Consider the following 16,430-nt stretch of genomic DNA (forward strand, 5'->3'; position numbering starts at 1 on the left):
TGTAGCCATCTTTTATGTATGTATGTATGTATGTATGTAGCCATCTTGATCAATGTGCATTTGTGTTGTGTTGTATATATAAGTAAGGGCACATAAAGGCCACTTGCAGAGTATGGAGGCCAAAGGACAAACTCTTTCTATAGGAGTGTTGGGATTTGAGCCATTTGATTCTACTCCCTACTTTATATGGGTTCTGTGGATTTGAACTGAGGTCATCAAGCGAAAGGACAGTATAAACCCCATTTGTCTCCATTTTAAGGACCAGGCCTGATTTCAGAAAAGGTGATGAGGCACCAGCTTCAAAACTAGACCATAAGTCCCAGAAATTAGTTCATAAGACATCAGCTCCATAAACAAACCATAAAATCCAGAACAAGATCATAAAACCCCCTCCCAAAGAACAGCCTGGGGATATCCACAGAAATAGAAAACTATACCAGAATGGGCTATCTGCAATGGGCAGCCCTATCTCATCATATGGTTAAATGTTCATGACATAGACATGCAGACCACTGACTACCTGTGACCCCTTAATACCTACCAATGAAATTTTAGATTACCTAATCCTTCTAAAGAGTTCCCCTAGTTCTCAATGAAAAGGTCTACGTGCCTTTGTCTGAGATTGCCATTTGACAAAATAGTTGACCCCGACAAGCTAGACGTGTCTGCAAAAGAAACATTCTTTGTTTTTACATACTATTTAAGTCTGAGGTCTTCCTTCATTGATTTTCAAACCCTAATACAAGCTGCATTGAGGTGTCTCCCTAACTCTTATTTCTGAGACAGGGTCTTGTGTTTCTCATACTGGTATCAAACTCACTACATCAGCAAGGATTATTCTCTTGCTTCCATTTGGTGAATGATAGGAGTATAGCCATATGCCACCATGCCCAGTGCCCCATTTTGACATAAACATACATGCCTCTCATTGTGCTCCTTGAGAATGTCACAGTGCCTGGTTGTCCTGTCCTGTGCACCTAAGAAGTAAAGCTCTTTTTGTTTTTGAATAATCAGTGATGATACTGGAGTTGTTAGTGTCAGAGCTTGGGCCCTGGTGGCTGGAACAAGCCAGGTTCAGCCTGTCCCTGATAGATCAACTTAACAAACACACAACAGTTTAAAGCAGAGGAAAGTTGTGTCTTCACTGTAGCCAGACTGGGAAAGGAACCAATTAAGAGGTTCAGTGACACCCCCTTCCAGTTGATCTTCAGGATTCTGACATGGGGTTATGGTTTATGCAGAGGGAAGGGAGACAAATATAGTGTACCTGGGCCAGAGAGATAGCTAAGTGGGTAAAAAAGCACTCACTGCCAAGCCTGGCAACCCAAGGCCAGTTCCCAAAAGTTGTCCTCTGACACCTGAATGCATGCCACTGTGGCATTCTCTCTCTCTCCCCCCTCCTCCTTCTCTTTCTCCTCCTCCATCCCTTCCTCTCAATCTTTCATGCAAGCACGCAACACATACACAAAACTAAAATGTAATAAAAATTTTCCACAGATATGTGCAGAGCATTGTTGGTCAAAGTTCGGTCCTGCTTATGGTGGTTTGATTGAGAATGCCTGCCTTGGCTTCATGTGTTTGAATCCTTGGCTCCCACTTGGTGGAACTGTTTGGGAGGTGGCCTTGTTAGAGGAGGCACACCATCAGGGGCAGGCTTTGTGGTTTCAAAAGACGCTATTCCATCTGCATCTTATCTCCAGATCAAGGTGTGAGCTCTCAGCTGCTCCTGTCCAGGTGCCTTTACGCTGCCATCATGGACTCTATCCCTCTGAAACCAATTAAACACTTTTTTTTTTTATAAGTTGCCTTGGTCATGATGTTTTGTCACAGCGACAGAAAAGCAATTAAGACACCGATATAGTCTTGTCTGTATAGTGATTTCCAGACCAGCCAAAGCTCAACAATGAGACCCCGCCTTAAAAGAAATTTTTAGAAGGTGGGGGTGTGTACTAAATCCTGGTTTTATTCTCTAGCAACATCCTGTCCTCCCAAAATAGAAGCAGATTGGCCTCAGGAAAAAACATAGTGTCTCCACTACTCAGCTTCCACTGTTGTTAATGTGTTACCAAATGGTGGTTCTTAGGTACTCCATCATCCTTCCTCCACAGAGATAGTTATACACAGATTGCAGATAGCATGTCTATATTTTATTCTATACGATTAAATATAGCTATAAAAGCCCCTTCCACACATAGAGAACATTTCCTTTGTGTCTTTTAGGTATCTAATAGATGTTCAGTTATCCTAATTGCCTCATACGTATCAAATCAGCATCTAATTAAAGGCCAGACATTAATTTGACTAAGATATCTCTGTCTGGGAGAATTCAGGAAGCTGAGGTGGGCCAGTACAGGCAGTATAGTGAGTCCATCTTTTAAAAAACAAAAATGTCTTATTTTAAAGATGTCTCTATCTTTTTTTTCCCTTGCCACTTAACAGTTGAAACAGAAGCACACGGAATTAAAAAATCTTCTTTAAATGTTTGATATATAGATAACTAAGCATAAAATCTTCAAACATAAGATCCATGGAAAAACAAACCACACAATAAATCATTAGTCACCAAACCATCAGCCAAGAGTAAGAGGAGATTAAGGTTTTACCAGTGTTGCTTCTCAAAAGTCCAGCCCGTGCCCAAGGGCTGAGCAGGTGTGGAGACAATTCTAGGCCTTGGGCCTCAAAGGTGTGGCCTCTCTGTAACCTGACCAGGGACCTGCTGAACTGCTCAGACTGGCTTTTTCTGTTAGGGGTTGGGGGGGGGGCAGGCTCTGGGCTGCTCCACACTTCCTGTTCATCTTAGTACCCCAGGTCCTAAACTGTGAACCACATTTGGATTAGGCTGAGTTTGACCGTTCAGTCTGGGTGGGTGGAGCGAGGCTGTGATAATTTACAGAACGCACTGCGGTTAGGTCTGTGGTGACAGAACTAGGGACGCAGGGCCTAGTTCCCATCCTGCTCAACTGTACATGGGCTTAGAAGTGATCATTTTGTAAGATCGGGGAACTGGCTTCAGATGCTGTAGCAAGTGACACAAACAAACGTATATTCTTGAAAAACAAATGTTGATTCTGGTCAACCTGTGGCCTGACAGCTCTCCCTCCTTGTGTTCACTTAGAACCATGAGTTTCACTACTTTATCTATGAGATACTGTGTAACTTGATAAATTTGAAGTCAAAATTATCAGCCAGTTAGAATGCAGATTATATTCATTTCCTGCAGCAGCTAGAACAAAACACCAGAAGCTAAGTAGGAGTGGGTTATTTCACAATTTAGGGACTGGAATGAAGAAGGTGTTGGCAAGGGTGTTCTGAGGATACTGTTGAAGAATTCATTCCATGTCTCTCTCCAGCCACTGTTTGCTGACAGCATCTGGTGTTCCTTAATTCATAGAAACAACGCTTCATTCTCTGGCTGAGTATCCTTACACTGGTCCAAATGAATGTCTTTGTCCAAATTCTCCTTTGTGATGAGGTCAGTAGTCATATTGGATTAGGAGCCTGCCCTGACTTCAGCCAGATGAATTACATCCTTCCACGACATTATTTCTAAGTAAAAGTATTTTCTGAGATAGGACTTTGACGTAGGAACAGAGGTAGACAGGGTGGACACACACTCCTGCCTATTCCACTTATCTGCATTAAATACATGTATACTATTTTCACTGATTTCTTATCAGTTTACAGTTGCTTCTTTGCTGTCCTAGAAAAATCCTGTATTTTTATCCTCTGCATAACACCTAGAGACTGAGCATTTTCTTTTTGTTTTGTTTTGTTTTTCGAGACAGGGTTTCTCTGTGTAGCCCTGGCTGTCCTGGAACTCACTCGGTAGACCAGGTTGGCCTCCAACTCTCAAACTCAGAAATCCGCCTGCCTCTGCCTCCCAAGTGCTGGGATTAAAGGCGTGCGCCACCACCACGACTGAGCATTTTCATAACTAGAGTGCCGGAGGGTCCTGCCTCCAGCTGGCTCTCTCCCTCCCACTCTCTTTCCTTCCTCCTCTTCCTTTGTTTTTCCCAACCCCTCTCGCTCCCCCTCACTTCTTTTGTTCCTTGTTCTTTTGCAACACCCAGCTTGATGATTGATTGCAGGAAACGTCCATGTTTTGTCTTCCAGTCTGAAACTGTTCTTTGAATAGATGATCACAACCTATGTTAATTGTGGAGGACATGTAAGAATTAATTGCTGTGGGATTCCTGGGGCTGTGGTTACCCAAGCCTTTAATGCCAGCACAGCAGGAAGAGCTTTGTGAGTTCCAGGCCAGCCTGCTCTATGGAGTGAGTTCCAGGTTCCAGGACAGCTAGGGCTACACAGAGAAACCATGTCTCCAAAAACTAAAAACAAGGCAAAAAAGAATTGCAGAAAGATGATTGAAAATGTTTAAGGGTTTGGAATTGTCAATATAAAAGCATAATTTTACGCTGTGTGACTTGTTTTGGGGAAAAAAACTATGAAGAAAGGAAATATACAAGGATAAAAAACAAAAAACCTGCCATTTCAATCACCAACTTTAATAAAAGGAGTAGGGAAGGGGTGTTAAAGAGAAAAAAAAAAAAAGTCCTAACTGTGAGTTCCCGATTGTGCGTAGCCAAGATAATCTTATAATTTAAAAAGTCTTTAGTGCTACTCTCTGAGTTAACCTTCAATACCACACACAACAATACGTTTAAAACTAAAGATCACTTCTGCAGTGTTTGTGAACTCTAGGATTTCATTACTTTTCATATCACGATATCCCCCAACTTGTCACTTTAGGCTGCCCCTAAAATAGAACATTGAAATAGCAAAATCTTATCCTAGACAAATTGCCTACTGTTTCTCATTTAAACGCTACTTATTGTGTCTGTGCCGGTTGTATGTGGGTTTGTGGTGTGGATATGAATTAACTTGTAGTAGTCATTTCTGTCCTTACAACCACGTTGGCAAAAGCGCTTTCACCCACTGGGACAAACCATTAGCAAGATACTAGTTTCATCTTTGTGGTCCTTTTAGTATTGGATTGTTTGATAATAAGTAACTCGGTTTCATAACAAGTATCGCAGAGATCTCGAAAACCTAAAACTAAACCGCCCAACGTGGGGCTCGAACCCACGACCCTGGGATTAAGAGTCCCATGCTCTACCGACTGAGCTAGCCGGGCAGCTGGAGCGTCTTCTTTTCTAGGTCCCTTCAAGGGAATGACAGTATTTTAATTTGTTTCAAATGGTGTAACATATATTTAACGATCTTTTCCGAGCTTCTTTTTCTCTACTTTTCTGTTTTTTTTTTATTTCTTTCTTTTATGTAAAATTACTCGCGAAATGAATTGTATTTTGTTTCTGCCTCCGTGCGAGCAAACTTCTGCTGTTCAATACAAATGTCTAAAAAGGCCCTCTAGCGGCCAGAGTCTTCCGTTCCTGGTAAAGCAGAGCAAGGAAGCTGGTCCGCTACCTGCTTGGGGGCCTGTCACCCAGAAGTTTCCAGCGCTCCCAGGAACTGAGGAACTGGACGTGGAGTTGCCGGCACCAAGGCAGCTCGGGGCCAAAGTCCAGAGAGTCTTCATCACCTCAGCAAGTAACAAGGTGTGGTAAGATAGCTCAGTGGGAGGGAACTTAACTTCCCAATCCCAGCTAACTGATTTCTTCGTTCTATCCCTGGGCTTCCCATCCTGACAGGAGAGGGCCGACTGCTGTACACACACACACACACACACACACACACACAATTATTTAAAATGCCTTTGCTAACTGAATTTACAAGGCTCAGGAAGCTTAGAAAGATAGAAGATTCAGAAGGCCCCTCCTTCCCCAAGGAGCTCCAACTATGCTTTTCTGAAGACCGAAGTAGGGTGGGCTCTTCCCTGTCTCATCTGTCTTTGGGTCACCCACACGTGCAAGTAATCACAATAAACTCACTAACCTGAATTTAGGGGTACAATGAGTCTGTTAGCTGGTGCCCTATTAAAGCAGACCTTTGTTCACGTATGGGAAAAGTTACACAACACCTTCTAAATAAAAGATATTGACCGGCAGGAACAGTGGGTGCTACTTACCACTCTGTTCTAGAGATAGAACATCAATGAGATAACGTGTCATCAGTGACTGCATACAAGGTCAACAGTAATTATTCTCAGATACATATGAATACCTATGTATTTATTGAGAACAATGGTGCTATTTAATCTCACCAGAAATAGTTTGTTTGGATCCAGCTGCCTTTAGATCTCATTACTTAACTACAGAAAATAAAAGGGACTGGGGTAGAAAAATAATATAATGAAGAAGCAAAACTGTTGCTTTCTGGTTTATTTTTGTTTTTGGAACAGAAACTCACTATGAACCAAACTTACCTTGAATTCAGAGCTCTCCTGTCTCTGTCTTCTGAGTGCTAGGGCTGAAGGCATAGCCCATCGTATCTGTCCTCGGTTTTATTTTGATTGGGAATCAAACCCAGACCCATTTTCATGCCAGGCAAGCTAGGTAGGCTGAGCTACAATATCACACCTTTTTCACGATTTCTGCTAGGTTAAAAGAGCCAGAGAGCCGGGCGGTGGTGGCGCACGCCTTTAATCCCAGCACTTGGGAGGCAGAGGCAGGCGGATTTCTGAGTTCGAGGCCAGCCTGGTCTACAGAGTGAGTTCCAGGACAGCCAGGGCTATACAGAGAAACCCTGTCTCGAAAAACCAAAAAAAAAAAAAAAACAAAAATAAAAGAGCCAGAGAAGCATAATTTTCATATATAGTAATTGACCTGGACAAAATGGTTATGGAAAGATTTGGGGATTAACTGGAATTTTAATAGTTCGAATGTAAGAGATGAGATAAGGACGTGCTGAAATGGAAAAGTGTAGATGTTTGACTTGATGAGAGCAGATTGCTGAATAAAATGTTACCTTGCATTTAAGTGAAAATACTAGCCAGGCATGGTCCATGGCTTTAATCCCAACACTCAGGAGGCAGAAGCAGGCTGGTCTCTGAGTTGGAGGCCAGCCCGGTGGTCTACAGAGGGAGTTCCAGGACAGCTCTACAGAGAACCCTGTCTCAAAAACAAACAAAAGAACAAATGAGGGCTGGAGAGATGGCTCAGTGGTTAAGAGCACTGACTGTACTTTCAGAGGTCCTGAGTTCAAATCTCAGCAACCACATGGTGGCTCACAACCATCTGTAATGAGATCTGATGCCCTCTTCTGGTGTGTTTGAAGACAGCTACAGTGTATTCATATATAAATAAATAAATCTTTAAAAAAATGGACAAACAAAACAAAAAAATTTATTTATTTATTTATTTATTTAAGACACTAGGGGCTGGGGAGATGGCTGAGAGGTTAAGAACACTGACTGTTCTTCCAGAGGTCCTGAGTTCAATTCCCAGCAACCACATGGTGGTTCACAACCATATGTAATGGGATCTGATACCTTCTTCTGGTGTGTCTGAAGACATCGACAGTGTACTCACATACATAAAATAAGAAAATAAATAAATCTAAAAATAAAAATAAAAAAGACACTATATAAAGACTGATATCTGGGTGAATGTGAAGAATTTACTTTAGTTTTCTCTTGTCTTTTGAGTTTTCTAAAACACACACACACACACACACACATATATGTTTCCTCAATAAAAAGTGGTTTGTGCACCTGCAAGGACAAGAAGAATTATTATCTTCACAAGAAAAGTCACCTGGTACCAAGGATGTAGTAGTAAATGTGGGTTACAGTAAAAAGTCAGATCAAGATACTTTCAAATCATCTGGTGAAAAACCTATTACACAGAAAGATCAGGAAGAGGATGGCAAGACTCCAACTCAGCCACTGTTGAAAAAAGAATCCAAAGGCCCCATTACACCTTTAAATGTAGCTGACCAAAAGCTTCTGGAAGCTAGCACACAGTTTCAGAAGAAACAAGAGAAGAATGCTATAGATGTCTGGTGGCTGTTTGATGATGGAGGTTTGACCTTGTTGATACCCTATCTTCTGACTACCAAGAAAAAGTGGAAAGATTGTAAGATCTGAGTATTTATTGGTGGAAAAATAAACAGAGTAGACCATGACCGGAGAGCAATGGCTACTTTACTGAGTAAATTCCGAATAGACTTTTCTGATATCATGGTCTTAGGAGATATCAACACCAAACCAAAAAAAGAAAATATTGTTGCTTTCGATGACATGATCGAGCCATACAGACTTCACGAAGATGATAAAGAACAGGACATTGCAGATAAGATGAAAGAAGATGAGCCTTGGCGAATCACAGATAACGAGCTTGAGCTTTAGAAGACGAAGATATATCGACAGATCAGGTCAAATGAATTATTAAAGGAGCATTCAAGCACAGCTAATATTATTGTCATGAGTCTTCCAGTTGCATGGAAAGGTGCTGTGTCCAGTGCTTTGTACATGGCTTGGTAAGAAGCTCTATGGACCTGCCACCAATCCTCCTAGTTCGTGGGAATCATCAGAGCGTCCTTACCTTCTACTCTTAACTGTTCTGCACCATGAACTTCCTCTAAGAATGGAACTTCAGTGCCTAGTCAAAGTGATTGAATCGTCAGTAACACCGCAACATCACAGTGGAGAGCTGGGACTGTTTCACTACTTCATCATTTGAAAGCACATGGACAGTTGCTCTGTTGATAGACATATGGAGACTTGAGTTTTAGTCTACTCCAGATTTCAATCTTAACGACTGCTAATTCTTTCTTGTGGGACTGAAGTTCATGAGAGTAAAGTTTTCCTTTGCTACTTGAAAAAAAAAGTGGTTTGTGTGTGTGTGTGTGTGTGTGTGTGTGTATGTGTGATTCGAGTAGGTGACAAGAGACAGGGAGACCATTAAAAATTTAAAATGTAGCTGAAAATTAGGTTCACATAAACAAGACCCAGAAATTCTGAATACTTCATATGTATACATGGACTATAAATCCAGCTTGAGCCTTTCTAGCTATCAAAGAAAAGAAGAGGAAGCTGAAAAAGGGGAAGAAGAGGAGGGAGGAAGAGAGGGAGGAGGGGGAGGAGGGGGAGGGAAACCTGGTCCAGTTCCTTATGCCCAAAATTCCCTTAGGTTAGTTCACATGGCTAAGTTCTGTCCCCTTAGGTTCCAGGACCAAAAAGAGTCAACTATACAGATCTTGTTTTTTAGAATAAAAACATGCAGTTTATAAAATGTCATGATATCCCCTTTACCCATTCTAATTTTGGACTGGTTTTCATGTACTCCTAGGCTATCCTTAACCCCTATGGACTTGAAACCTTCAACCTCTTGTAACTTTAAGTGTTTTTAAGCCTTATTTTGTTTTTGTTTTTTGTTTTTTGTTTTTTTGTTTTTTGAGACAGGGTTTCTATGTATAGCCCTGGCTGTCCTGGAACTCACTCTGTAGACCAGGCTGGCCTCGAACTCAGAAATCCGCCTGCCTCTGCCTCCCAAGTGCTGGGATTAAAGGTGTGTGCCACCGTTGCCCGGCCTAAGCCTTATTTTTTACGATGGTTGTCTAACCATCCCTTTAACCTCCCACGTAGCCCACCACCAGAGGTAGTGGAAAACAAAGAATATAGTAGTGGGGGAGGGGAAGTGGACCTGTTTAGAAAGGTTCTTTGGAGCAACTCCTCTATGTTGTCTGGAAATTGGCAATCAGTTCACAGGTTAGCAGGCAGCATGAGCTCGATCCACTAGCAAACACCTCATGGATACACTAGCAGTCCAGTTTGGTAGAGTCAGGTTAGCAACAGTGGTGACACGACCTAGCAGAGACAGTCAGACCTCAGCCTCAGCACGAGTCTGCAACAGGAACACCCGGAGAAGTTCTTGGCTGTGCTTCTCTCTGGGAAGCAAAGATCAGCGAAGACTCGAGACCCACAAGTGCTACTCAGCTAGCTGTACCAGCAAGCCAAGCCTTTCACACCCATGTCCACTTCAATCAAACGTTCTTTCACATGTTTGTCCCAGCAAACACCATCCAACCTACTTACCAAAGAACTCTTAAGTTTCCACTGCAACCTCTTATCCTCCTGTCCCCTCCTTCTAGAGTGCTGGTAATGCAAACATGTGTCATCATGCCTAGTTTTGTGTAGGGCTGGACATTCATTCTAGGGCGTTCTAAATGCAAGAGGCAAGTGGTCTGCCAACTGAACCACGCCCCTAGACTTTCAGTAAACTGACTTCAGTTGAGGGACTTGTACCATCTTCCAGTGTCAAAATCTGTGACGCTCTGTAAACTCTCATTTTCTCGTCCTCCCTTTGGCACATACCAGTCACAACCATATCAGATGCCTCAGTGATCTGGGTGGATCTTGGTAGCCAGCTTGAATTCCTAACATGACCCTCCAGGGATACCTTACACTGAAGCCCAACGTCCAAACTCCCTAACAGAGCTTACCACATCCAATTCAGCCTTTCTGGACCCTTCTACACTGTCAGCTGCCATCCACCCTAGATGTCTCAGCAAAACCATGTACTTTCAAGTCTCTGGAAAACCACAGAGCTTCTGCCTTCCTTTGGATACGCATCTCATTCTGTCCTTTCTCAGTGTCACTCTGAACCTCTTCGTTGGGAGGCACGTCCTCCAGGAAGGCTTTGCTGTCTGCCCTGATGGTAAGGCAGGGTTCCAGGTGCTTGGAACACTTGGTTTCTCCATGTCCTCAGAGCTCAGGTAGATGCGGCTCTTGTCCTCCACCCTTTGGTCTAGTCCTCTCTTCCAGTGACTCATCCCTTTGTATCCACGGTTGTGCTCCCTTCTGACTCTCTGCTATGGTGTAGAGAGAAGGGACCCCAAGAAACTGACCTAAACCCATCTGGGTTCAGATTCACATCAGCCACTCTTTCTAGATTACTTATTTTATGTGTCTGGGTGTTTGGGCTGCATGTGCACCACACGTGTGACTGATACCTGAGGAGGTCAGAAGTGTTAGCATTCTGTCTAAACTCCACCCCACAGTTACCTGGGAACAGCCAGGTAGGCCTGGCCAACTATAAAAGGGGCTGCTTGCCCCCTCCTCTCTCTCTTGATCTCTTGCTCTTGCCTCTTGCTTCTCCCTGTCCCCTCACCCCTTCTCCCTTCCCCCTTCCCCCTCTCTCCATGTGCTCATGGCCTGCCTCTACTTCTCCTCTCCTCTGTCCTCTCCTCTCCTCTCCTCTCCTCTCCTCTCCCCCCCTCTCCCCCCCTCCCCCTCCCTCCCCCTCTCCCTCTCTCTCTCTCTCTCTGCCTCTCTCTGCCTCTACTACCCTCCTGGCTCCCCTCCCCATGCCTCGAATAAACTCTATTCTATACTCTACAGGTGTGTGGCTGGTCCCTCTCGGGGGAAGAGATGCCTTGGCATGGGCCAGTTAAGACATCCCCTTCCCCCATACCTCTCCACACACCCACAAAACATACTCTCTTTATCTTTTCATCTTTTTATAAACACATCAAGAAGAGCATGCCCGGTCCTCTGGAACTGGAGTTATAGATAGTTGTGATCCATCATGTAGATTCTGGGAACCAAACCCAGGTCATCTGAAGAGCAGTAAGTGCTCTCAACAGCTAAGCCGTCTTCAAAATGATTCCTCCGCCTTTTTTTTTTGTTAGCATACAAAGTATTGGCATCGTTATGGCATCTTTACACATGTGTACCATCCAGTATATTCTGTTCTCAGTCATTCCCCTCCCTCATTGTCCTTCCATGTGCCCATCAATCTCATCTCAGTTATTCCCAGGCTTCTTCTGAATCACATTAATTCCATTCCCTTAAAATTAATATATATATTAGTGTGTGTGTGTGTGTGTGTGTATTTTAATTTCATTTAATTTTATTTTACTTTAGATATTTTGAGACAGAGTTTCTCTGGGTAGCCCTGGCTGTCCTGGAATTCACTCCATAGACCAGGCTAGCCTAGAACTAACAGAATCTGCCTGTCTCTGTCTCCCAAGTATGGGACTAAAGGTATGAGCCACCATGCTGGACTTCCTTTATCTTTTCTATTTTTGTTTCTTTTAAAATTTCTTTCTTTCATTTTTGTTTTTGGTCTTTTCGTTCTATTTTTTTTTCAAGCAGGGTTTCTTTGTGTAGCCCTGGCTGTCCTGGAACTCGTAGACCAAGGCTAGCCTCAAACTCAGATATCTGCCTGCCTCTGCTTCGCAAATGCAGGGATTAAAGGTGCAGCCACCACTGCCCGGCATCTTCTCTATTTTCTCTCCCTTCAGATCTCTTCTTCCCCTTTCACAATTTCCTTTCCAGTTTTGTAACCTGCACACCCACATATATAAACATGTGCAGAACTTTACAGTTTAAAGGGGCTAATTTTGTGATATGCTTTTATTTTTGAAACAGGATCTCACTGTGTTCCCCACACTGGTTTCAACCTCTTTATTATTATTTTTTAAATTATTTTTTTATTTTTTTCAAATCATAATTTATACTCATTCACACAGGGGTTATAAACATAAAAAGGCAGGACGTGGGGAAGGGGATGACACTAGAGTGTGGGTGTTCAGGGGGAATACAGATATCTTTCAGAACAGGGTATCAGCTAGGTGAGGATTCAGGGGACAGGTCACTATGACTCTGCCTATGATTCACTTGTCCTTATCTAAGTTTATATTATCTGCCAAGGCTACCTATTTACAAGGTCTATGACTACTCAGGCTGGGAAACTGTCACAAAAGCTGCCTGTTTACAATAGCTTATAGCCATCTGTTTCAATGTTTATCCACAGAGACCCAAGACTTGGTGTTAGTATACATGTATGACAGGCCTATTGCTGATTTTAGGACTATGGCTGATTTTAGGCCTACAGTGTGTAAGCAGGGCTGCCCCTGACATCTCCTCCCTTCTCTAAGTATAGACGGGCTATGGTGAATCTAATCTTGTGAAGGCGGGGATAGAGGCCTCACCTCCAGTAATTGAAGGGGACTTTGTAATGGCTCCAGTCCCCCTGTCGTTGTCCAGTGAGGCATGAGGGCCATACCTGTTCCGATGTCTTTTTCCTGGAGAGGGGATACTTTTGACATCAACCCCTATGCAGTCAGGCTTGTCCCTCAGGGAACCCAGATAGATATTTTTAACTTTTATTTATATTTCCTTGCAGTGCTTAGCCTCGCAGCCTAAGCAAGAATTCAGATAGCCTGACAGAGGGGGTTCTGGGTGGCCCCTCTCTGCTTGGTCTGGGGCAGAAGTCCCCTCTTTTAGGTTGGGTGGAGCTGGGTTTTGGGAACACCCTGGATAAAGTAACAACCTCATCTTGAGTCTCCTGGTCCTCCATAGCTAACTTATGATAATGTATCTGAATAGGTTTTGCTACCAAACTATTTATCTGTTGTTTCACAGAGTTAGTCAGCCTATTTGAGGCCCAGGGACCAGCAGAAATAAGCAAAAATAACCCTATTAATGGTCTCAAGATGGGAGGAAGTAGGGTTGACAACTATGGAGAGGCTGAAAACCAATTCTTGTACCAGCTCTCATCTTTCTCTTTCTCTCTCTGACTTTTCTCAGGGCCTTCTCTAACCTTTTTCATGCTCCCTTTAACCATCCTTGCCTTGTCTACGTAAAGGCAACATTCTTCTTTAAGGGCTGTACACAGTCAAGAGCTGTACACAGCCTTTTCTATTGTACTAGAGCAAATCAAGTCCAATAAGGATCTTTGCGATTTTTGGAGGTCTTTTCAGACAGCAAAACGGGGGATTTCTTCAGATTAGTGACGTCAATCTCTAGCTGTTTGATGTTCTTGTCAATGGCCCTTCGAAGGTCTGAGTAGTATAAGTCATCAGGATTAGAACTTCTAACAGCAGACATCACGGGTGATTCATTTTTACCTGAGATACTGCCTGGGTTAGAACTCCTGGAGGCCTGCTTCCTCTGGGTTTTGTGAGGTTGGGTACAGAGCTGCCACCTGAGATCTGCTCTATGCTCGGGCCCAGACCAGAAGTCTCAAACTCTTGAACTCAAATGATCTTTTACTTGCAGTGGAACTACAGGCATGTGCCATCACAACTGATTATCTGTATCTGCATTTCTTTCTTTCTTTCTTTCTTTCTTTCTTTCTTTCTTTCTTTCTTTCTTTCTTCCTTCCTTCCTTCCTTCCTTCCTTCCTTCCTTCCTTTCTTTCTTTCTTTCTTTTTTTTCCCAAGACAGGGTTTCTCTGTGTAGTCCTGGCTGTCCTGGAACTCACTCTGTAGACCAGGCTGGCCTCGAACTCAAAAATCCACCTGCCTCTGCCTCCCAAGTCCTGGGATTAAAGGCACGCGCCACCACTGCCCGGCTATCTTTGTTTTTCAAGGCAGGGGCTTACTGAGTAGCCCTGGCTGTCCTGGAACTCACTCTGTAGACCAGGTTGTTCTCAAACTCACAGAGATCCACCTGCCTCTGCCCCCCAAGTGCTGGGATTAAAGGCATGTACCACTACCACCTTACTTATTTTATTTATTTTTAAGGTTATGTGGTGGTTTGAAGAAGAATAGCCTCCACAGACTCATATATTTCAATGATTGGGCCCCGGTTGGTGGAACTGTTTAAGAAGGATTGGGAGGTGTGGCCTTGTTGGAGGAGGTGTGTCACTGGAGGTGAGCTTTGAGGCTTTAAGAGCCAAGTGATGTCCAGGGTTCTCTCTGCTCCTTGCTTGCAATTCAGATGAGATATGAGCTCTCAGCTGTTCCTGCCACCTTGCCTTTGCTCCACCCTTATGGACTCTAACCCTTTGAAAGCACATTTACACCCTTAGTCATGGTGTTTTATCACAGCTAGAGTAATGCAACTAATATAGGCTATTTATTACAGTTTAACTTATTTATGCATCTTGTATATGTGGAATGGCTGTGCCATGTGAATGCCAGAAGACAGCTGGGAGTCATTTCTCTCCTTTCTCCATGTGGGTCCTGGAGATCAAACTCAGGTCACCAGGCTTGGCAGCAAGCAACTTTACCTGCTTATTTTATCTTGACAGTCCTAAACCTGTTATTTTTATTTTTACAAAAGATTTACTTTTTTTCTTTAATTTACGTCTGTGTGTGTGTGCGTGTGCACTCTTCTGTGAGTTTATGTGAACCACATGACTGCAAGTACCTGAAGAGGCCAGAGAGGATGTTAAATCCCTGGAACTGAAGTTATAGGAGGTTGTGAATCACCTTATGTAGATGTTGGGAACTGACCTGGAGTCCTCTGGAAGAGCAGTAAAGTCTTAACCACGAAGTCATCTTCTAGCTCCGTATTTATTGTTTTAAAAGGAGAAAGGCCATGCAGTGGTGGCACACACCTTTAATCCCAGCACTCAGGAGGCCGAGACAGGCAAATCTCTGTAAGTTTGAGGCCATCCTGGTCTACAGGACAGCTAGTGCTAAACAAGAGAAACCCTGTCTGGAAAAAGCAACAAAAACAACAACAAAAGGCCACGACTGTATTATAGGAATTTAGATATACCTTAAATGTTTAAGTTACAAGATAAATGTTAGCTTTTTCATCTTGTCAGGAAGATCAGTGATAAGATACACAACTTCACTCAACTTCCTTTGGATAAAAGGTCAAATTTCTTAAGCATACACGTTTGTTTGTTTTTTAAATTTTTTTCTTTCTTTTTTTTTGGCTTTTTCTAGACAGGGTTTCTCTATATAGCCCTGGTTGTCCTGGAACTCACTCTGTAGACCAGGCTGGCCTCAAACTCAGAAATCCACCTGCCTCTGCCTCCCAAGTGCTGGGATTAAAGCCATGTACCACCACTGCCTGGCAAGCATACAGGTTTAAATGTCCTTCGGGGATGTGAGCCCTGGTGGGTAGGCATCCTGGCAGCCTCCATGGGAAACTTGGGCTTTGGTCTCCATGCTATTCTTAGAGGTCTCTATAGGGCCGGGCATATCTCTTTCCCACTCTGAGTCCATGATTCTTCTTCTACTCTTTTTTTTTTTTTTTTTTTTCTCCGAGACAGGGTTTCTCTTTGTAGCCCTGGCTGTCCTGGAACTCACTCTGTAGACCAGGCTGGCCTCCAACTCAGAAATCTGCCTGCCTCTGCCTCTGCCTCCCAAGTGCTGGGATTAAAGGCGTGCGCCACCACCGCCCGGCCCATGATTCTTCTTTTCACCTAGAAGATTGTTGTACAAAAATGCTTCAGGCTCATCACTCCCCTGTCTACAATAAATTAACTGGCAGATAGAGTGTTAGGCTGCCTCCCCCACCTTACTGCTCAGGCCCAGAATGGCATTCCTTCAAGTTGAAAGGACAGACAGGAAATTGTGAGCTCCAAGGCTCACAATGCTGTCATTGTGCCTGGCAGAATCTCTTTGTCTTTCAGATCAATATCCACCCCTCATCTTGCCCTCCAGCCCTAGGAGGGGTGAGCAGCAGGCTTGAGAATGCTGTGGAAGCCAGCCAAGAGCATCGAGCAACACTTTAATAACCTTCCTCTTTGGAGTATCTCTATTCTGTGAAGGCATTTGGAGTACCAAAGGGGCCACTGTATAGATGATCTGAAGGCTGGTCCAGTAACTTGCAGTGAGCAAAT

General features: G+C 43.5%; 1 non-coding gene across 1 annotated transcript; it reads right to left on the bottom strand.

The window, feature by feature from the left end:
- Nucleotides 1-5,064: 5,064 nt before the first annotated feature.
- Trnak-cuu lies at nt 5,065-5,137 on the bottom strand. The gene has a single exon. It is a non-coding gene; the product is annotated as a tRNA-Lys (tRNA).
- Nucleotides 5,138-16,430: the final 11,293 nt, after the last annotated feature.

Source organism: Grammomys surdaster, unplaced genomic scaffold (assembly GCF_004785775.1).
Source record: "Grammomys surdaster isolate TR1022 unplaced genomic scaffold, NIH_TR_1.0 126248, whole genome shotgun sequence".
Classification (NCBI taxonomy): domain Eukaryota; kingdom Metazoa; phylum Chordata; class Mammalia; order Rodentia; family Muridae; genus Grammomys; species Grammomys surdaster.